The sequence below is a fragment of the Gorilla gorilla genome, chromosome X (genome assembly GCF_029281585.2).
Source record: "Gorilla gorilla gorilla isolate KB3781 chromosome X, NHGRI_mGorGor1-v2.1_pri, whole genome shotgun sequence".
Classification (NCBI taxonomy): Eukaryota; Metazoa; Chordata; class Mammalia; order Primates; family Hominidae; genus Gorilla; species Gorilla gorilla.
The window spans coordinates 44,807,548-44,830,726 of NC_073247.2; the positions used below are offsets into that span (position 1 = coordinate 44,807,548).

At 34.6% G+C, this 23,179-nt stretch overlaps 1 long non-coding RNA gene across 1 annotated transcript in view; it reads left to right on the top strand.

Annotated features, from left to right (window-relative positions):
• The window catches only part of LOC134757897 (uncharacterized), a 559,232-nt gene extending 539,564 nt beyond the window's left edge, over positions 1-19,668 (top strand). The window contains exon 4 of the long non-coding RNA XR_010132469.1: positions 16,130-19,668. This is a non-coding gene — a long non-coding RNA (uncharacterized lncRNA). The remainder of the gene's footprint in view (positions 1-16,129) is intronic.
• Positions 19,669-23,179: the final 3,511 nt, after the last annotated feature.

The window sequence follows — 23,179 nt, forward strand, 5'->3', positions numbered from 1 at the left end:
TATTGGTCCCCAATACTTTGTTTTTACCTTTTCTTTTTGCAGCCAAGACCAGACTAAAAAGTCAATTGCCTGTTGGATATTCCATGGATACTTTGAAAAAAATATATCCACAATCAACTCCATCATTTTTCAACCTTTTTCTTCCCCTACAAGCCTGACATTTATTTGTTTGTCTTACTTATCTCAGAAAATGTAATGTCCAGCTACCCAGTTAAATGCAACCAGAGCCTTCTTTGTCTCTTTTCTCTATATCTAACATCTTTAGATCCCCACCACTTCCGTCTTTCATGAATTTATTTAATAACTCCTAACGTGAAATTATTACCACACGCAGATGGTATAATTGTATATTTAGATTGCCTATGAGAATCAACTAAAAACACTACAAAAATATGTGAATTCAGTAATATAGCTGCATAATAGAATTACATGCAGATTCCAGTAGATTTTCTGTATACAAAAATAAACAGGTGGGAGATCTAATAGAAGAATAGTCCCCAATTATAATGGCAACAAAAATTAAAACTAAATTGACATATAATGTAAGACTTATATGAAGAAAACTATAAAATTCAGGTGAAGGGCAAACACCCCGAACAAAAGAAAGCCTGTGTTCTTAGGTAAGAAAGATCTACATAAAAAGGCATCTATTTTTCACTACGTAATTTTACACTTTACTATAATCCAAGTTAAACTTATTAAGAGGTTTTTGTTGAAAACTTGATCCTTAAGTTAGTTAACATCAATTTTAAAATAACCAAGAAAATATATAAAATAAAAACAAGGAGAAAATAAATGAAAATAAAATGAGTCTCACTTTGGGAGGCTGAGGTGGGAAGATAACTGAGTTCAAGACTAGCCTGGGCAACATAGCAAAACCCCATCTCTACAAAAAAATACAAAAATTAGCTGGGTGTGACAGCACACTCTTGTAGTCTCAGCTACTCGGGAGGCTGAGGTGGGAGGATCACTTGAGCCTGGTAGGCAGAGGTCGCAGTGAGCCAAGATCATACCACTGAACTCCACCTTGAGTGACAGAACCAGACACTGTCTCAAAAACAAACAAACAAATAAATAAATCAAGTCTAAGCAATTATAATGGTGTGGTACTGGCCCAGACAATTCATTTAATATGTGATGAAGTTTGAACCTTTGATCGTGAAAAAAAGCATTTTGATTATTCAATTAGTTGAATAACATCTATTCGACTAGATGTTATAAATTAATAAATGTCTATATTGCATGCTATAAGATAAAAGGATAATTTTCAAATGTATCAAAGGCCTAAATATAAAGAATGAAACCATACAGTACTAGAATAAAGAATATCCGTATGGCCTTGAAATTGATAAGGCCTTCCTCATTGCGACCATGAATCTGCACGTGTTAAAGGAAAGACTGATAATTGAAGCAAAAATAATTTTCAAAAATATATTGGATACAAATACTGTAGGCACAGTCAAAAAACAATTGACAACCACATATGAAAATTACACTGGCGTACCATTTTTCATCTGAACGGATTGGCAAAAATCCAAAATTTGATATTGTAGTCTGTATACGAGTCTGTATAAAAGAGACATTCATAAACAAATGCTCCTTGATTTACGATGGGTTTAGTTAGACATAACCCTATTGTAAGTCGAGAAGCATAATGAATGTACATCACCTTCAGGCCATCAAAAAGTCACAAAAACTCATAACTTGAACCATCATATGTCAGGGGCCGTCTATACATTGTGGGTAAAGTATACATTGGAACAGACGTAATGGGAGAGTAATTGACAATATTTAGAATAGTGTCAAACAGTTTTCATTATACTGTCCCAACCCCTTATCCTTTCACACAAAACCCAGCAAGCTGAAAGCTTTGTTTACCTCACTTGTATAATCTCCCTTCACTCCCTTTAAGAGAAATTCTCATTTCACCCTTCCATGCCTTTATAGATGCTATTATGTCTACAGGGAAATTTGTTCCTCTAATCTCCCACTCTTCCATTTACCTAAATCCTATTCGCCCTTTGAATCTCCACTCAAGAGACATCTTCCCCAGGAATCCTGCCTCATTGCCCTCTCTGATTTTCTTTCCGGTTCCTACTTTGATTATTCTCTCTCTGCAAGCTTTCACAACACTGTATGTACAACTCCATCAAAGAACTTATTAAACTCTTTTGTAAATTTTGAGCTTCGTATCACCAATCCCTAACAAAGTATGTGACAGACTGGAAAGTCAGAGCTAACCTAATTCAACAACTAACAAACATTGGTTTTTAACCCCTAAATGACCCACATTGCCACAAAATAATTTAAAACATCCATATTATCAACACAAATGTTTGAGCAATATCATAAAAATCAATTCACCTTCCCATGTACTTTTGGCAATGAATATGCAGTCAAATTATAGGCATAATTTCCTCCTACTCCAATGAATAACCCTGCACATACCTGACACTAACATTTAAATTAAAAGTTTAATCAGCCAAAGACCACCAGGAACAAGACTGTAGTCAGAAAAATAATCAGATTTATTCACTCAGTGCAACAAGGGAGGATATGCCAGAGGAATATTATTCCAGAGGATGGAAGCATCCTTCCTAAAGGTTAGGTTTGCTGAAGCATTATGAGGGGATCATTTCTGGATTGGATACTGTTTCTAGGGTGGGTTTAGGAGGAGATTAGCTAGGGATTTGATGCGGTCATGAAAGAATTACACCTTAGCAACTGGGCATCCCCAGCAGTAGATGGGAATAGCAGAGCAAATCTGGAAGCATCATTGATAAGAAATCACTTAAAGAGAAGGATGCTACAACATTTTACACTTTCGTTGTGATTTTGGGAGCAACAATGATTACAGTAAACTACATGCCTGGCTTTGTATGTGTCTATCTTCCTGGTCTGGTTAACTATAGGACTTTTGTTCTTTTTTAGTCCAATATGGATTTTCACTTTTCCAGTCCTGAACATGTTTTCACTTTTTCAACAATCTTTGAAAACCAGAATGATAGGACTATCATAGCCCTTGGAATTTTAAACCTAGCTCTTTCATTTACTGGTTTAAAAACTTTTAAATTTTAGTTTAGTCTAATGACCTCATATGTAAAATTTGATAAGCATATTTGTTCAAAGAGCTGTTATTTTAAGGATTAAATAATCTAAAATATTTAACATACATAATATAGTACCTCCATATAATAGGTATTAAATATGCCATAGCTGACAAGAGGAGGAGGAAGAGTAGGAGTATAAAACTTCAAAATAACTGGTAGTGAAGACGAGACAGTAATCGGACTCACTGTTGTTTTCCAAAGACGTATTTTTTATTAGAGTCAAAGAAACTGTCACTGAATTTGAAGGGGTAAAAGATTTGTTGGGATCAGCAGGCAAGTAGAATAGAACTTTGAAGGTCAGAACCAAAAGTTCAAATTCAGTCTATGAGATTGTTGGAAGATACAGAGTAATATGCACTCTGGGAGAAGTTTCAAATACCATCCCAGCTGGTGTGAGTGATGTGTCTATTATATTTTTGTCAAATTTGGCACCATCCACCTGTCTCACATCAGAGCATTATATGAAAAGAATAGGCTTTTCCAAAGTATCAAGTTGTCAAAATGTTTCAATCCCCTTAACAAAACTGTTGTATTTAGCTCCATAGTACATCTGTATCATTGAAATAAGGCCCTTTACTGCTAAAAAGAAATTATCCAGGAAAAATGAAAAGAGGAAAAGGAGAATGTGTATGAAAAAACTTAGTGATAATAACCACAACTATCCCCAACCTGGATTCTACTTTGTAGGTTTCTGTCTGAATATGCCACATTTTAGTCTCTTTAAACTGATAAAAAAAAATCATTTCCCTATTCAGAAACCTAGACTCAAATGTTTATTGAACACCCTGTATGTGCTGGCCTTATGTTATACGCTATGGATAAAACAGTGAATTAGATGTTCATGCTCCCTACCCTGATGGAGCTCTGATTACCTGGTAATCAGAAAAGTAATCACGTATTTGCAATTCACTGTGATAAGTGCTTTATGAGACGGGAAGTGAACAATTAAAGTGCAAAGGATTATAGGACTTTCTGGGGAGGATGTAAACCTAGACAGTCGCTGTAGCCCTCTCCTTCAACTTTGATCCAACTTCAAACTAGCACCTATGTGTGAAAGAGTTGCTAGATTCAGAGGCAGGTGGACACCACAAGGTGAAAAATCAGCCACTTGTTTTGTTGGGATCTGATCCTACAGAACTGGCAATGGACTTTTCCTATCTGGGTGAGACCAAAGTCTGTAACCAGCTGCAGAAAGTTTTAGGAAGAGACTTAGGACACCACAATTCCTAGGGAGAACTTGCCGTCAGTATCCATGGATGTCCAAGCAGAATGGTGATGCTGGCTGCTGGGATTGTGTCTGGCAGACCTACTGGTCTCCATGAATGCTGAAAAGCATCTCAGGATTGCAGATGAGTTGATCTGAATTCTCACTGCTCCTGAATTTAGAGAACATCAGTCTTTGTAACTGAATAAATAGGCAGCAGAGAGGCTTCCTTCTGATGTTTCTATGGGGAACTGACACTTTGTGACCTAGGGTATTTATTGACAGCCCAGATAGCCAGCGACTACTCATTCTTCACCGTTCTAGAGAGTGCTGCTGCTTGAAGTACCCTAGACATCAAACGCTACCCCCAAGGATGAATGGAGCCAAGAGAAAAGACAAATAACAAAACCAATAAGAGATTCTGAAACTGGGGAGAGAGAAAAAAAAAAGTAGGACAACCAAGACAGGAGGTAGGCAAGTAGGCATAGATTAATAGTTTAAAGAACTTTTATTTGCAACATATAATTCTGAAACCAAAACAAGCAAAAACCAGAAAAAGGTTTTTAAACTTAACAATTCAGCAAAGAATTTTTAACTGAGAAGAGCTTCATTATTGATAAATGAATTAGTGAACTGAAAGGTCAAGATAAACTATATTTCAAAATACAGATATAATAAAAAACAGGTGGTAATTTCAGGAGAAAAAAATAGCAGCGCCACATATTGGATCTGAAGATCCAAGATACAAATGTAAAGAGTTCCAGAATGAGAGAGCAGGGATATTAGAGAAGAGGGGAAGATTAACCAAATAATAACAATATTCCCCTAAACAAATAATAACAGAATATTCCCCTAAGGTAAAAAAAAGACTTCAGTCTGAATATTGAATATATTCATTTAAGCCTATTTAGGCTTGATGAGAAATGATCCTTAAGCATATCCTGATAAAATTTCTGTCCTCCAAAGATAAAGAGAAGAACCTTACAAAATCTGGAAGAGGGTGAAAAACGGAAAGGTATATACAAAGGAAAAGAATCAGGCATTAGATACTTGAAACTAGAGGAGCAATCTATAAGCTAATGAGAGAAAAGATACAGTTTTTAAATTCTGAACCCAAAGAAATAGCTCACCTGTCAAAATATTTTTTAAAATGAAGAGAACATAGCATACACATTTTATGAAGAAAATTACCATCTAACCAAATAATTATTGAATCAAACAGAAAATGTAAGATAGAAAAAGATAAATAGAAGAGGAAATAAGAGAAAATCTAAATTTTTTCACTCATTTTGACTATACATTTATAATACATGATATATAATATATGATACATAATATATACAGCCATGCACATATAAATATAAATAATGCATGATACAGTGACTATTAGTGAACAATATGGAATATTTAAATTAAAGAATCATAATGCAGAAAATACAAGTAACAGTGTAGATTAAAAATGTTTAATTAATAAACCCAAACCTAGAGTTAGAAGAGAAGGCTAGTAAAAGTAAAAGGTCTTTAATGACACTTGGTACAGATATGTTTATTTCAGCACTATTTATAAAATGAAACCAGAACTAATGATTTTAATAAATCATAGTACAGACACCATGAACATTATGTGACCATTAAAAATAATAAATAGAAGGTATCCCAATTGTTTTGGATAGATTTACAACATTTGTTGTTTAATGAAAAGACAATGTGCAGAGTTGCATATATAAAATAAATCCCTTATATGTTTGAGTATGTGTGTACACCCATGTACATAATTACATGAGCATTGAGAAGAATTTGAAATTATAAACACTGGTCTGTTAATATTGGTTACCCTCTTGTGGGGAGTAGCAGGAAGAAAGAAGAGAGAGCACAAAAAAAAAAAACAAGTGAAAGAAAGATAATTGTTTTTAACAGTGTCCTTGACAAAAAAGAAAGTATGTATTATGTAATCTCAGTTATAGGTGTGTAATATATGATGTATATGCACAAAGAGATATATGGAATGATGGTTAAGGATGGTTATTAAAACTTTAATTGAAGTTTCCTTGAGGTAGTAAGTTTCAGAAACTATATATTTTTCTATATTTACACAGATATATATACAAAGATTTGTAAATATAAGGCTATCATAATTACAAATTCACAAAGGAATATTGACATTATCATAATTGTTCCTTATTGAACACAAACAAATGTCAGTAACTAGACTCACAACTTTATATATAACATTTAATTCTACAAAATTTTTTAATTCTAAAAATGTATTATTGCCACATGACAGTTGAGGAATCTGAGTTTAAAGAAGGCTGTATTTCTTACAAAGGTGATAGAGATAGTGAGAAAAATTCAGATCTGACTGCCTCAAAATACTTTCTTTTGAATACTACTCAATACTTTCCTCTTTCTGTCCCCCTACTCCAACCCATCGCTGTGCCTACTCTCCTAGGCACACTTTCTTCCTTTCACTAAAAAATATTTTTAAAGGTGTTTGATGCCAAAAGATTATTCTCTTCGCTGAATTTGTGCACTAACACCTCTCAGTTCTGCTTCCTGGGCATTGCTGGACCTGCTAATTGTAACTATGACTAAGCTATTACCTTCACATGTTGTTTCCATTTTCGAGGGCATTTCACTATTTTTTCTTTATGTATTACAGATATTAGAAATAATTAGTTTAGAAAGTGTCAGTGTGTGTGAATAAACTTAATAAAGCCATAATTTTTTCTCACTTTTAGTGAGTCACATAAGCTGAAACTGCCTTCTTTTTTTTTTCTTTAAAACATTAGTTGAGGGCCGGGTGCGGTGGCTCACACCTATAGTCCCAGCACTTTGGGAGGCCAAGGTGGGCGGATCACTTGAGGTCAGGAGTTGGAGACCAGCGTAGCCAACATGGTGAAACCCCATCTCTTCTAAAATTACAAAAATTAGCTGAGTGTGGTGGCGGGAGCCTGTAATCCCAGCTACTCTGGAGGCTGAGGCAGGAGAATCGCTTGAGCCTGGGAGATAGAGGTTGCAGTGAGCCGGGATGGAGCCACTGCACTCCAGCCTGGGCGACAGAGTGAGACTCGATCCCCAAAAAAATAAATTAATAATAAATAAATAAATAAAACAGTTGAAATCAAGACAGTGCTTCAATAGGCACCTCCTTCTTATGTATCTAATATTTCTAAACAGATTGAGAAATTGCCTTACTGGGTGGGGATGTTTCCAATATTCTTACTCTTATTTGTCAACCTTACAATTTTAGCCTTCAGTTGTCAACCAGGATTTTTAAAAATTATTTTTTTCTTCAAAACTTTGGTTTAAATCAGGACAGTGCTTCAAAAGGCACTAAACTCTTCTCCAAAAAAAGATCATTTAATAATTATTCATATTTATTGATTGCTCACCATGTTTGATGTTATTTCAAGATAGATTTTCATGGTGATTTCGACTTCAACTGAAGCAGTAAGACCTTTACAAAAACCTGGTATGGAACATCATTTTCTCTCTTAAACTAAATGAGACAGTAATTGCTTTTATTTATTTGGTTTGCTACCAGTAAGATCCATTAATAGAGAATACGTATTACATTTACAAGATACTGGAGGTTCTTTGTTTAAACCACTTCATTGAGATAAACTAAAATACAAAAGCTGCACAAATTTAATGTATACAATTTGAGTTCAGAAATAAGTATATATGCATGAAACCATCACCACAATCTATGTCATAAACCTGTCCATCACTTTCAAGAGTTTCCTCCTGCCCTCTTATTTGTTCTTATTATTATGGTGATACAAACACAACATAAGATGTACTCAATTAGCAAATTTTTAAGTATACAATACAGTATTTTTAATGGTAGACACTATGCTGTACAGTAGATCTCTAAGACCTATTCATCTTGTATTGTCTAAACTTTGTACCCTTTGACTAATACCTCCCTATTTTCTCATCCTCCCAGCACCTGACAACCACCATTCTATTCTGTGCTTAATTGACTTGTATAGAAATGTACGACCTTAGAGAATTTATGCTGTTGGTAGTTGACACATTCTCTGTCCTCACTGAAGATTATTATCATTAGAAAGTTTAATTACAAATTTCCTACACTTTCTAAATATTTGCTTTAATGAATTGAAAACATTTTAAACAAAATTCAGTGTCTGAATTTAAAAAATACATGTGTGTCTAGAAACACAAATACCTCATGATCTCACTTATATGAGGAATCTGGAAAAGTTGAACTCATAGAAATTGAGAGTTGAACAGTGGTTATCAAGGGCTGGGGGACAGGAGAAGGATGAGGAAAGGGGAGATGTCAGTTAAAGGGTACAAAGTTTTACTTAGACAGAAGTAATGAGCTTTAGTGACCTATTGCAGAGAATGGTGACTATAATTGCTAGTAATGTTTCGCATATTTCAAAATTACTAAAGGTAGATCTTAAATGTTCTCACTATAAAAAATAATGAATATGTCAGGTGATGGTTATGGTAATTAGCTTGATTTAAGCATTTTGGAATGTAAATATCAAAACATCATATTATAACCCACACATATATGCAATTATTATTTGTCAATTAAAAGTAAAATAAATGTTTAAAAATACATGTCAGCTTATTTTGTGAGAAACCCAGGGGAGAGATGTAAACTCTGCTTCAGTCCTATCTCAGCTGTTCTCCTAAGAGGACCAAGTCTGGTGTTGAAATTTTTTAAACTTATTTTGTATTTTTAACTTATTGTTTTAACTTGTTGTTTAACTTATTCTTTTAACTTATTTTGTATTACCATTTTCATCTTCATCACTCTTTCCCTGAGCACTAGCCTTTCAGGGCTCCCAGTATTTATTTATGGCAAAAGTTTGGGGACAGTAATAACTCAGGTATGAATTGGATAATAAAATAAAACAGTGACTACTAGCCCATAATGTTGAACGTACACAACACTTATAGAATCTTAAAAAACCTCAAATAAAGCCACTCAGTGATGTTATCTGGAATAAGATAAAGGAGACAAGAGCACTCTGCAAACGCAAAAGGAACTAGACATCTCCTTTTTGTGACAGACATGACTGACTGCTACTTTTTTTTTTAACCAATGTTAGCTGCAGTCCAGCTTTCAACCTCTCATCTCCTAGAAATATATCATATACTTGTATATGATATCCAATGACTCAACTATCCCTGTTAATGACATCATATCCAGAATAGGACGCTGATCTCTTGAACCCTCCTGAGCGCAAAGCACAAGCTCTAATCCTGTAAGGAGTTCCTCCCAAGTCCTATTTCTGAAGGACTCCTTGGATTTCCGCAATATGGTCCAATTGGCTGCAGCAAGCATGATAAACCTCATCTCATTTTTCTACAGGTGTGTTCCTGGTGATATGTGGTCAGTAAGTATCTTTTATATATTATTTTATTATTTCTTTACCTTAGAGCATGTTTACTGAAAGGTAGAAGGAAAATGTAGCTTATATCCACTGCTGTGAAGTATTGTGGCAAACTGTGCATAGGCATTCCCATTAACAAATACATTAAGCTAAATATTTAAAGAGTAGATGTTATACCAGATCTTTATTATGAAGATATCCTTTATGGACTTTATTAGATAAATTGGTTAGGGTGTCAGAATAGGCTGAGCACACATGTTTCTCATTTAAAATACAAACCCACGCTGTCTAAATTTACACTATCCAAACATCTACAGGAAAAGATTAGGATCAGATATTATATTGGAGCCCCCTGAGTGGGACACTGGAGAGGGAAAACAACATAATGTGATACGTTTTTTGGCATTTTCTTCACTTTTAGTACCTGCAGTTGAATCATATGTGTTACAAACACAAAGAGAAATACGCTATCTTACTAACCACAGTGTTCTGAATGGACAATTATTTAGATGGATCATGAGTGAAAGGCGGATTGGAGTAGATAAGCAATATCTTGATGTTGCACTTATGTGTCAGAAACTATAAAGACACTGTCTCATTCAGGTCATGTAAAATCTGAGAAAGAAAGCATCACTATCCCGTTTCACGGTAAGAAGTAGTAAGAAGCTTCTCAGATTCAGAAGTTCTTGTACCTGCCATTGCACAGTTAGCTTATTAAGGGCTTACAACCTCTCCAGTGTTTCAGATTGTGGCTGGAATGTAAACCAAAGGTGTTGGAAGTATGAGCACTTTCAGGGTTGAACCTTAAACCTTGAAGTCTAAGAATAATGCTCTTAAAACAAGATAAAAGTGAAAAAAGGGAGTACTTTGTGAAAATTACATGTGAGGATGACTAAAATAAATATGCTAAAATGTAATTAGGAGAAAGAAGTGGCTCAGTTTCAGTTATTTGTTACCATTTTTTTCCCTCATGTTTTATCTGTATGTAAGACAGCATTCCTGAAAAGGCGTAAAGTATTTTAATGCAAAGTTACAATTTGGTCACAAACTAGTTTTACAAACTAGTAATTTGTACTTCTCTATTTCCTATCTCAGAATTCTGATTTCCTATCTAAGAATTCTTCTCTTTCTTGAATTACTGGCATCAGAGATACCCTTGCATATTAGAGGGATATGTTCCTACCCAAAAAGGTGGAATAGTGCCTTGAATATCCCAGCAGAAATATCACAATGTCGAGACAATTAGTAGGCATGATACACGCAATATTCATGTAAGAGATACCTGCAGGGAGCAGCTACTGGTTTTTCATTAAGTTCTGTGCTTCCAGCTGGCCCAACACTCACAGCTATCACTCCCCAGATCCCATCACATCATAAGTCACAGCTCCTCTATCTCTGCATTTACCTAACTCCTATTTCTAATGAATAGGCTCTTAGCCTTTAATATGGCTCCCGCTGTTTTTGCTGCTGCTCTAAAAATATGCCTTTCTTCTGTCTCTGTCGCTTTGTATTCAACACATTTGTAAATTTACATTATACTGCTGAGTGGGAGACGTTTTTGTCTACTTTCAATACTACAGGTCTTTTATCTTTTGATCTTTGCCCATAGAGCTGTGGCACTGGGCTAAATCCTGTTAATTCCAATATACACTGAAATTCAGTGCTTGTGTGTGTCAACTACATTAGGCTAGATTACGCTACAGTAAGAAAAACTCCTTCCTCGTTGCAGAAAACAACAAATATTTATTTCTCACTTTTGCTACATTGCCTGCTACATTATTTTGTTACATACTTGCGACATGTTTTGCTATATTTCTGTTGGCCCGGAGGCTCTGTCTGTGACTAAATAACCCAAGGTGATGGTTTAGTCATATTTTCAGATGTGATCAGGTACTGTAACATGGGGAATATGACATATCTTACTTCCTCTCACATACCATTGGCCAAAATTACCCCACCAATCAAATGGAGCAGAGCAATGCAATCCTACCTTGTTCTGTGAGGCACAGAGCTGGAAATAGTTGGCAAATGGCATTAACGGCTACTACATGAAGCATGCATAAAGGGAAACATTAACAAATTTAAATGGCCTACTGTTGTCTTTTTCATGAAAGTGTTCTATTGGGTCCCGGTAAGAAAAGAATTAATATTGACTGAATACTATGTTCCATGCCTTGTGCTTGGTTCATTCTTTCAGATCTTAGTAAATTTAATATCATTCCATTAGAATAAATTATCTCAAAAATCAGAGAGAAATACACTCAATATTATAGAAGTAGCAAAAATGTGTGCAAAGCCCACAGTGTCTTCAAGCTTCCACTTGATTCTTGTATTGCAAGTATAGTCCCATTCTCCATTATCCCCCCGTCTTGGTTTGCCTGTTTCTCCTCTGACATCTTTCTTTAATCCTTAACAATAAATCCCCCAATGGCAGCAATTGGGCCACTTTGCCCCCTAATTAGTCTTATTTATGGGAGTATCAGGATGAGATTCAAGGAACCATAGACTAGTCATTAAGTGGCTCAATATCAAACAGTCCATGATATTATATTGACCATCTCCTTCTCTTTCAGGGCCCTTGCTTTATTTTTAAATTAAAGTTATGTCATTTATTCTTTCTGGCTATTTTGTGTCTAATTGTTCTCTGTACTTAAATCCCTGTTTGGGTGTTTCTAATTGTCTCAATCTCTTTAAAATAGGAGACATTTATTTCACAGCCCCAGTCCCCATGCCCCAACCCTGCTTTTCAGGATGCTGACTGCCCAAATGCTCTGCCCTGTTACTACTGTCCTCACTCCTGGTTCTATTCCTGTTGATTCCTTTGCTCTCAAATCCTGAAGGTCCCTAGACTGCTTTGTTCACTAGTGGCAACAGGAAATATTTCCAAACACAGAAATCTATGCAGGATCAGCAGGGAGTTCTATGTCACTATTAGGTGACTAATTGCTCCACAAATGATCATTATCATGCAAGTTCATAAAATAACAAGCCATCACATGTTTCTCCATTGACCTATTAATGTGATAAATTATAATTATTGCTTATAGAACATTAAGCCAGCCTAGCATTTAAGTAAATCTTGTGTATTTATGTTTTGATTATTTAATTCATTGTATTACTCAGTTTGTGAGTTTTCCCCTCTTCAGCTTTCCCCTACGTAAATTGAAAATAATATATTTTTCTTTCTGTGATCTCTGTGAAATTTAGAGTGCTTTTGCCCAGTGTCTACATAGAAAGAGAAAAGCTGGGCAGAAAAAGCAAATGGAATAGAATGAGCTCATGAAGTGGCTCTTGCTCTGATGTCTCTGGCTTGAGGAAACAGAGAGAGCAGGAAAGGAAGTGCACTAAAGGGACCAGGACTTTGAAAATTTCTCCTAAAAAATCAGCCAGAAAGAAAAACACCATGCGCTAGCAGTGGCAAATAGTATGTCCTTAAACCCAACACATTGTAGAATTTCTTATAAAGTTTAGGAACAGAGTAAAGAGAAAGGTAAAGGAAGAGCTTTGGATGCCCCTTAAACTTTATCTCCATACAGTCATCTAGGAAAGTAGGTGCACTTCAGACCCCAGAATATTGTAAAGCCATGAATATCACACTACAGTCACATCTTAGAGGTCCATGTCTGCTAGCTGTTTTAAGCCTTAGCACTCAAAGGGAGTGAATTTCGAATTGATTTCTCGGGACTCAATTGGATAGCAGAAGTATTAGTAGCTTTCTCACTGTCGTGATTCTACACTGTACAAGTTACTTGGGTTAACTGCTGAAAGAGTAAATACAAAATGTTTAATGGCTCAGACACAGTATGTGTTTATTTCTGTTTATGTAAAAAATCCAGGATAGTTCAATATAATCTTCCCAAATTTTCTACTTGAAAATTGAATGGGTTTTCTTGTTGTCTTGGGCAATGACCAATAGCATGTTCTAATTTCAGTCTGCACCGTATTAATAACTTTCTACGCTCTAACATGGACAGATTGAGAACTTATTCCCAGAGACTCAAAACACCAACTCCACTATTTTTGGTATCAGGGACATGGTACTTTGGAAAATGTTGGTGAAGTTAATAACAGTTTTAAAGGATATGACTTCTCTCTGCCTCAGCACATGGGCATTTGTCAGACTTTAATAGTATTGCAATATAATGGTAAGTATATAAAATATTATGCAATATATAATTTATATGCTATCTATTTGTTGGGATTTATAGATTAGATTTCACTGGGTAAATGAGACAGAAATACTCTGTAGGAATAAAAATATGTGCTGTATCACTGGGGTTAGCTCAAATGGGGCATAAAGAATGAGTGATTTTTCATTTATTATTGGATTAGTGAGACTAAATAAGCTGGAGAACTCAGCCGCATTTGAGTACATGCATACTCATTTTACCTGATTGCTCTCTTCCCATAAGTAAGAGAGGTTTGATACAGAAATAACTGGAAATTGTACTGGCATGTTATTTTGCAAGCAATATCCTATTGATGTGGGCTGATGTAAGGAAGAAAGAATAGCACAGAAGTGTGAAGGTGACTCATAACGCCATGTTCATATTATTTTCTATAAATAAGAAAGATAGCATGCATCATCATCAGTACAGCTGAAGGAATCAGCTTTTTACCCTAGTGCCAAGCTATATTATTTCACATTTATACTATTGTTATGAATATGAACAGTGAAGGCTCCAGTGGAGAGTCAAAATGATTTTGAGGATATGCACTTTCTCCTATACAAGACATTCCATTTTTCTTCCTTTAATAGCTGTTGATGCTAAAATATAAAATGCAGCCTGATAAATATCTAACCTACTAAAATATAATTCCACTTTGCAGAAAGATTTGGATGGTGCTACTTATTTTTAATATTCTATTTCCTTCAGGAATGAAAAGAAATGCTGGTATTGCATAATGTTTTATTTCCTATTATACATATTCAGTGAATTTATCATCTCGCCATAAATATAAAATTTAAGCAACAAAATAGAATAACTGAAGACCTTGCATTTTTTACATCTCTTCTTTAATTTTCTGGGATTGAGGTGGCATCACAACTTGGTGACCTGCCATTAGAGCAAGACTTTTGTCAGCAAGAATCCTTGTTTAGGATTACGTTGAACAATGAACATACAGATTATAGGTAAAGACAGGAAGAATGATGCTTCCCCTGTATTTTCCCTTTTCTTTAACCTTTAGGAAATATTTTCTTTTCTTGTCTTGGCTGTTGTCATTGCCTCTTGGAGTCCTTACTTTCATCTGACCAAATTATTTCACTGTGTTTTTCATACAGCAACTGGGGCAAAGTTGAAAAAAGAAGAAAAATAGGCAACAACTGCTTAAAATGTTTGAATTGCTTTCCACTCTACTCTGAAAAAAATATATAATTCTTCTCATTTTGGCCTGAAAAGGACAAGTTCTTCCATCCATTCTCTCCAACTTTTTCCAGCAGTATTTTTTCCATCACTCATTATTTAGGTGACCATACATTCCAACTTATCTATATTTACTATCCCAATTTACTTTTGCTGTACAATAATTCCTTCCAGTTTATTATTTGCCCTGTTGATAATTTATTATGATAATATTTGTTTTGATACTCCAACTGTCCCTCATTCATCCCACAGAAGACTGGCTTCTGTGTCCTCTTGAAAAGTCCCAACTATTTTATGAGCACTTCCTTGCTGTTTATTCAGTCTGTTACAAAGTACTTTTATTAATAGTCATATGGAAATAGTTCAGTACCTATTTGGTTATCCTTCCATTGTACTTTCTTCTTCTGCCATTATCTTATCTCATCTAGTACTATGTGACATACACGTGCAGTTAAAATAGTCTTCACATCACATGTGGTTAAATCTGACAAAAAAAAAAAAAAAAAAAACCCAGCAGGATCCTGTCTCTTTTCCTGATTCTTTTAGTTTCAAAATCACTTAGACTTCCCTTTTCAGAGCAGCATGCACGGCTCCCACTGACAACGTGAAGGGAACTTAGATTAAACTGGGTAGTAGTAACAGCTAATTGCTTGCCATTTACAATTGTGGTGGGAGACAGATTGTTTTTTGAAACTTATTTTTATTTTTTTATTTCTTTAATGAAGCCTAATTTATGTATTTACTTTATTTAATTTTTGTTTTTATTTTAAGTTCCAGGGTACATGTACAGGATGTGCAGGTTAACATGGTGGCACTGCCTACCATTTGGATTCTTTATTCCATGTTGTGGCTTGAGCACTAGGCAGCCATTTGGCATTTCAATAGGAAACTTGAAAATTATTGGTTAAGTATATGTAAATTATGTGTAGAAATTAGAGATTTAGCAATCTTGCTATAGAGCCTATAAAAGGTAGTCAGAATATTATTGCTATATTGATTTTGTAATTTACTGTATGTGATAAATGTACAATTATTCACTTTGTTTGACAATGTTCTTTTTAAATTTTTTTGCAGTAAACCCTTCAGACAGCAATGTGTTGAAAAAGAAGAAGAAAGAAAGCTTTATTAAAAATTTTCTCACTGATATTCCATTTCTTAAGAGTTGATTTTGTGCATGAGTAATTAGCACAAAATGCTCGTAGACAATAAATATCTATGTGGATAATATCACTAAGCATATGCAATCAAGGCACAATCTTTTGAAGAACATCATTTTGAGAAGACAGTGCCTAAAGATGACGATTTAATATGTACAGTTGCAGAGGTATGATGAAGTAACACTAAAAGTGACTTTTTTTAGACTAAATAACTGCTGATCTAAATGAATTTCACTAATTTCAATTGTCACTTTTCTTGGGCATGTATATCAAAAATTGCTGTTAATGTGTTGGCTTCATTAGCAAAAGAAATTCATGAGTAGTTAAAGAATGACAGTTTTATATTATCATCTTCAGATACTTCAAAAGGAAATTTCATTAATTTACAACCAATAATGGTTCAATTTTGTCATCCAATTAATAAAATCAAAGTAAAACCTTTGCAAGTTCAATCTGTCAAAGGTGAAACATCTGACATTATGAATGCTCTTATACATTCAATTTAAGGTTTAATATTGCATATAGAATTACTACTGGAGAACACAAATGTAATGGAGCACTCTTGTGAAAACAATGTGTTTAAATTAAGAAATGTACTAAACACAAATAAATCATGGTACAGACATAATTTATACTTGATAAATCCAAATAAAAACTGTACATGTCAAAATTTACATATGTAGTAACCAAATTAGAAAACGTGATGAAATTAATGTTGATTACAACATAAATCTTCAATTTGGCTGTATATATCTTCTTTCTTTGCTGTCTGTCTTCAACTGGATTTTAGGAATGTTTGATCTGCTGAAAAACTATTTTGTAAATTGTCCTGTGCTTTATAATTTTATTCAACTTTTTAAACAAACAATTCCTCTTATATTTTGGTTTCGTATGGTTCATATTTAGTTTTAAATTGTTATTTAAAAAGTTAATTTTAAGCAGAGCCATAATTCATCATCTTTTCAAGATTTTATTGAATAGCAATCATAGGAAACAAGATTTTCAAACCAGTAAACTTTCATAACCATCTCTAGAGAAGTTAGTGAAAAATTTAAAATGTTAAGTAATGACAAGTCAAGAGTGTAGAAGATTTAATTTTAACACTTGATAATTACACTTTGGAAATATTTTGCCTTTATTATAAGGATCTTTTGATGGAGCTTCTTTTTTGTACAAATTTACGGGTTACATGTGCAATTTTGTTACATGTATAGATGGTATAGTGGTCAATTCAGGGTTTATAGGTTACCCGTCACGTGAATAATGTATATTGTGCCCATTAACCAATTTTTTGTCATCCATTCCCCTCCCAATCCCTCACCTTTCTGAGTGTCCAATGTCTATCATTCCAATGTATTCATGTGTACATATTATTTAGCTCTCATTTACACATGAGAACATGTGATATTTGACTTTCTGCTTCCGAGTTACTTCACTTATGACAATGGCCTCTAGTTCCATCCCTGATGCTGCAAAAGACATAATTTCATTCTCTTTTATGGTTGAATAGTATGCCATTGTGTAAATATACCACATTTTCTTTATCCATTCCTCCATCGATGGACACTTAGGTTGATTCCATATCTTTGCCATTGTAAATAGTGCTGCAATAAACATACTAGTGCAGGTATTGTACTGATCTCTTTTCCTTTGGATAGATAACTGTATGGGATTGCTGGGCTGAAAGGTAGTTCTATTTTTCGTTCTTTGAGAAATCTCCATACTGTTCTCCATAGAGGTTGTACTATTTACCTTCCCACCAATCGTGTATAAGAGTTCCTTTTTATTTGCAAATTCGCCAATGTCTGTTATGTTTTGTTATTTTAAAATAATAGCCAGTTTGACTTGTGTAAGATGATACCTCGTTGTGGTTTTATTTTGCATTTCTATGATGATTCCTGGTATTAAGCATTTTTTCATAAACCCGTTGGCCATTTTTATGTCTTCTTTTGTCTTTTTTACAACAGTTTCCTTTCACTAAAAAGTGCCCACTTTTAATGGGATTATCTCTTTTTTGCTGTGGCGTTGTTTGAGCTCCTTGTAAATTCTGGATATTCGTCTTCTGTCAGACGTATAATTTAAAAATATTTTTCTCCCTTTCTACAGGTTGTCTTTTCGCTCTGTTGATTAATATTTTCTGCTTTTCAGAAGCTTTTTAGTGTAATTAAGTCCCATTTTTCTACTTTTATTTTTGTTGCTTGTGCTTTTGAAGTCTTAGTCACAAATTCTTTTCCTAGCCCAATGTCCAGAAAATGTTTTCCTGTTGTCTTTTCTAGTACTTGTATAATTTTGAGTCTTATGTTTGTCTTTAATTCCATCTTGAGCTAATATTTTAGTATGGTGAGGGATAGATATCCAGTTTCATTCTTCTGTATACGTCAATCCAATTTATCCAGTACTATTTATTGAAAAAGGTGTCCTTTCTCCAATGTATGTTCTTGTCAGCTTTTGTAAAAAATTGATTGTTTTTAAATATGTGGCTTTATTTCTGGGTTCTGTATTTTGTTCCATTGATCTATATATCTAGTTTTGCCTCCAAGTTAGCCTGGTCTCCAGGTCTATGTTTCTCACCATTATCCATCACCTTGTCTTGACAGAGCCACAAGTTAGGAAAATACGTTGAAAGAATAGGGAGCTTTATTTTGTATAGCTTTTTTATTCTCAGCTGTGGGCTCAATTTAGTCTCCTAAGCAAAGGGTAGGTCCTGACATGTGTTTCTTAATTAAAATTTACATCCATTATTAATTTTCCCTATGGCAAGTAGCTTACATTGTATTTTGTGATATGACTCTCCAGTAGGCAGAAGACTTTGCTTTTAATGTTTATGATATCACCTTATTGTCTATGTGATAATACACAAGCCACTTAACATATCTACATGTAATATGGACATTTGGTGAGCAGATAAAATAATATATGTGAACATCTTTTAAAAATGTAAAGCAGAAACTTTTGTGTGGCTGCATTAGATGTAATATCTAATACTATATTATTTTTGGTCTGACAGTTACCAAAAAATCTCATCTCAGAATTTTGACTATCAGGTAAATGTGTACCTTTTAGATCCTGCCTTCCCATTCTCTTTATGAGCAAAGAGAACTATGCTTTCACATACTACTGGTGTTTGAAAGTGGAGCACTGCAGTATTCTATTGTTTTAATAATGCCTATCTTGCCTGAAGCACTAAGAAAACAATTTGAATCTCCTAGTCAAGTGTGTGTGTTTTCTATCAATATGTAGTTATCATGCCACCAAGTGTTGTAGTTCTGAATGGCAGTGCTCTCACAGTGAGCTTTAAATCAGTTAATTACTACATTTGCTTTTTTTGGTGGGGGAAACATTACCTTCATGCTACCACAATTCTGTTTTCTTGAATGTTTTTGATATTGCTTTAATTACATATACATTGAATGAGTGCTCATATGTTAATAAAGAAGTATTTGCTAATGTGTTGAATGTGGCTCTAGAAGTATAATTTCTTTAGCACTTTGATAATACAGCACAAAAGATAATAAGGAAAATAGTCTAAATTATCCCCCACAAGTCTACCGTAGGACTGACCGCAGTGTTATTAAGATTTTCAGGAGTTTTCCTGGCTATCAATCAAAGCTTCTAAAAGTCATCCCTGTGTTTATATTTTTACCATATAAACACTTCCTACTACTATCCTTTTGTAAGTCTATGTAAGTATGAGCATGAGTTACTAAATCATCCAATCAGCTATTTGAATAGAGGAAGGATTTTACCTAAAAGCAATAATTTTTCTCTTTTGAAAATGTGAGGAAATCAAGCATAAAAGTAAAGAAAGGGATAGAACAAAAGAGGAAAATGAGGTAGTAGGACTGTACTAATAATCAGAGTAGCTAACAAAAGGTCAAAGGGTCATGGCCAAGAGAAATAAAATCTAAGACAATGATAAAGTGATAACATTAACATCTATACGAATAGAGATGTGTTCTCCTAAATAGAGTCCTTTATCAGAAACAAAAACAATAAAGGAAGCAATGTGATAACCAAACAGAACAGCCAAGCAACAGAATGACATTAAATTCTAATTGAGATAGTATACCTTTTGCTGAACATATGGGATACATTCTTGGGAATCTAGCGACTGAAACATAGCATTTATAGTCAATAAGGAAGTACTCAACCAATGCAAGAAATAACCAAATAATAGATAGCTTCCACAAATATGGTGCTATAAGTGTTGTTGCTCAATAAATATTTATTGAGTGAGTGAATGAATTAACGGTTAATGAAGGAAATACTCTTGATTTTCAACATTGATTCCCTAATTAAGGCTTTCATCTCCTTCACACCTAAAATTCAGTCATTTCTACATAACCATCACAACAAATGTGATGGTTATTATTTGACGGAATATTATTGTGATTTAAGAAAATAAAATCAATGTTTCAATAGTTATTGATTGCTATTTAACCAACCATCTCTAAATCTGTTGAAACATTAATCTTAAAAAATATATTATTTTTCACCAAGTGCCTCTGTGTTAATTGGGCTCAGCATAGTGGTCTTTGCCTGGGACCTCACATGTGCTACCAGATAGGGGCTGGGCCTGGATACTGTTGGCTACAGTATCTACATGCTACATACAATTTCTCCACAAGGCTCAGGCTATTCACAGCATGGTTATTGGGTTCTTAGAGACATCATCCACAAACAAACATTCCGAGAGACAAAAAGTAGAAGAACATCTGTGTCTGTAAATTGGCACATCATAATGTCTGTGATATTCTGTTGCTCAAAGCACTCAAAGAACCTGCCCAGATTGAAGGGGAGAAAAGATAGGGTCTAACTCTTGAAGAGGAGAAGGAATCACAAAAAATAGAGCCATCTTAATTTATCTAAATCAACAATACAAATACTAATAATAGACATATTTTACGACGAGTATGAGAATGATGAGGATGAGATGATGTTGTGTATTTCTTACTAATCCTTACATCTTCACATAACCACATATCCTGATTTTTTGCATGAGGAAACTGAGGATGAAAATAGTTATGTAACTTGGTGAAGGTCACAACTTGGTGAGGGCTCAAACTTAAATATGCTTTTTCCATTTTATTTCATTATCTTCTCACCCTACCACAAAATCTACTATAATTCCCTGTGCTCTCCCACACCAAAGCTAAATTCCTTTGTATAATTTCATCAATAATCTTTCCTATTCCTGCTTATGCAATCTTACATGTTTCTGCATCCCACGGTGTACCCTCATTCCATTAATGCCCAGCTATTAACCCATATATATTGTCCCAACTTTGCCTTGTTCCCCTTACCTGAAATGCCCTCATCGCTTCCCACCACCTCCAATCTAAATTCTACCTGCCATTCATACATTTCTCATAGCCCATCTTTTTTTTTTCTCTGAACGTCTCCGTATCTATCTATAGTAGGCCATAGTTATGTCCGATTTTAGTGTATCAGCTGTTGGACCTCAATTGTTGGTGTTTTCACATGTTAGTTTTATCATTCCAATTGTATTGCACATTTTGTGGCTGTATCTATATCACCACATCTGGTATTCTTTCTGAATTCCTTGTAGCCTCCATCCTCTAAGACTGGTTCATCAGAGAATTGGCAATAAACTTCAACATGGTGCTTTAGTCACGCTAAAGTCAATTGAAACCTTCCATACAAAAATGATCAATGAAAATATTAGTCTGAAGTAACTAGCTTGACCATAGTGAAGTGAAGCATAGTATGCAGACGATACACTTACGCAAATTTTGTGCTATGTTCATCCTTGAGCCTTCTCAGCAAATTAGAGGGAAAACCTACAGATCAAAGTGGCCCAGCAAAGCTGCAGAGTTATTGACTACATGCTGTGATTTCTGAATTTCCATTAAAGAGCATTTTCTCTTCTACTAGGTGGAGATGGAAATGGCTTTAATAAGATAATGTATTCCACAATTCAGAATGAAGCTTAAGGCATGTGTTCACTAAAAGTATATGATCTTTTCCATAGAAGGTTCTGATCTGTCTTATAAAGAGTAGAGGGATTAGGAAGTTCTTGGGCATATTGTAGGGAAGTAGGCATTTCAAGAAAGGAAAAAGGATACCTGTTAATAGTTTGCCTAGGGTGGCATTTGCTAATGTTTCTAACTTCAAAAAAGAGAAAAGAGGACATCCTAGGGCATAAGTCCTCTGGCTGTCAAATATAGAAGTTGGCCTGATAGCCTACGGAGTCCCTACCATCAGACACTCCCATCCCAATATCCTTCATACATACATGTAACCACTCATTGCAGGTTGGAGATTATTTAAATGCTGGCTTGAAATGTTGCTGAGCATTAGGAGGAGGATAAAGTGGGGCAATATTTTACAGCATCCTGCACCACTTTCCTTATCCCATACAATTACTATTTTCCTGAGACAAATTTCCAAGTCAAATTGTACATCAGCCATGAATCTTACACAACAAAATGAACCGATCAAGCTCCCCATAGTGTCAAGTCCTCAGGTAGAGATTTTAGAAAGTAGTTTAGGAGGCAGGCTAAAGAATATAGCCAGCCAGCTTGTCTTACCGTTAACTTTATTTCCCTTTCTATCAGGGACAGGTAATCTTGTTTAGCTGGCCACTTAGTCTTAATAAGCCAACAGGAAAGCTCTAATGGGAATGCTAAAAATCTCATTTATAAGAGTCAGATGATTTCTGGTTACCAGTGGCACAATTTTCTATCTCCAGTTGACCAGGTATTTGACGTCTACTGGTGTGAGAAAAATGACTTTATAATGGGGAACTGAACGAATGTTTGAGTTTTATTTTGTCTTGAGGGTAATTATTACTAGAGTTCTCTTGCCCTTGTTTTGCCTCTCACACTAAAAACAATATTTCAAAACTGAAATATGTGCCATGGAGTAAGGCATGTGGTTGTGCAAAGAAAATTGTAAGGTTTGAAAATAGTCTTTCTTGGCATCCCTGTCTATTCCAAATATAAAA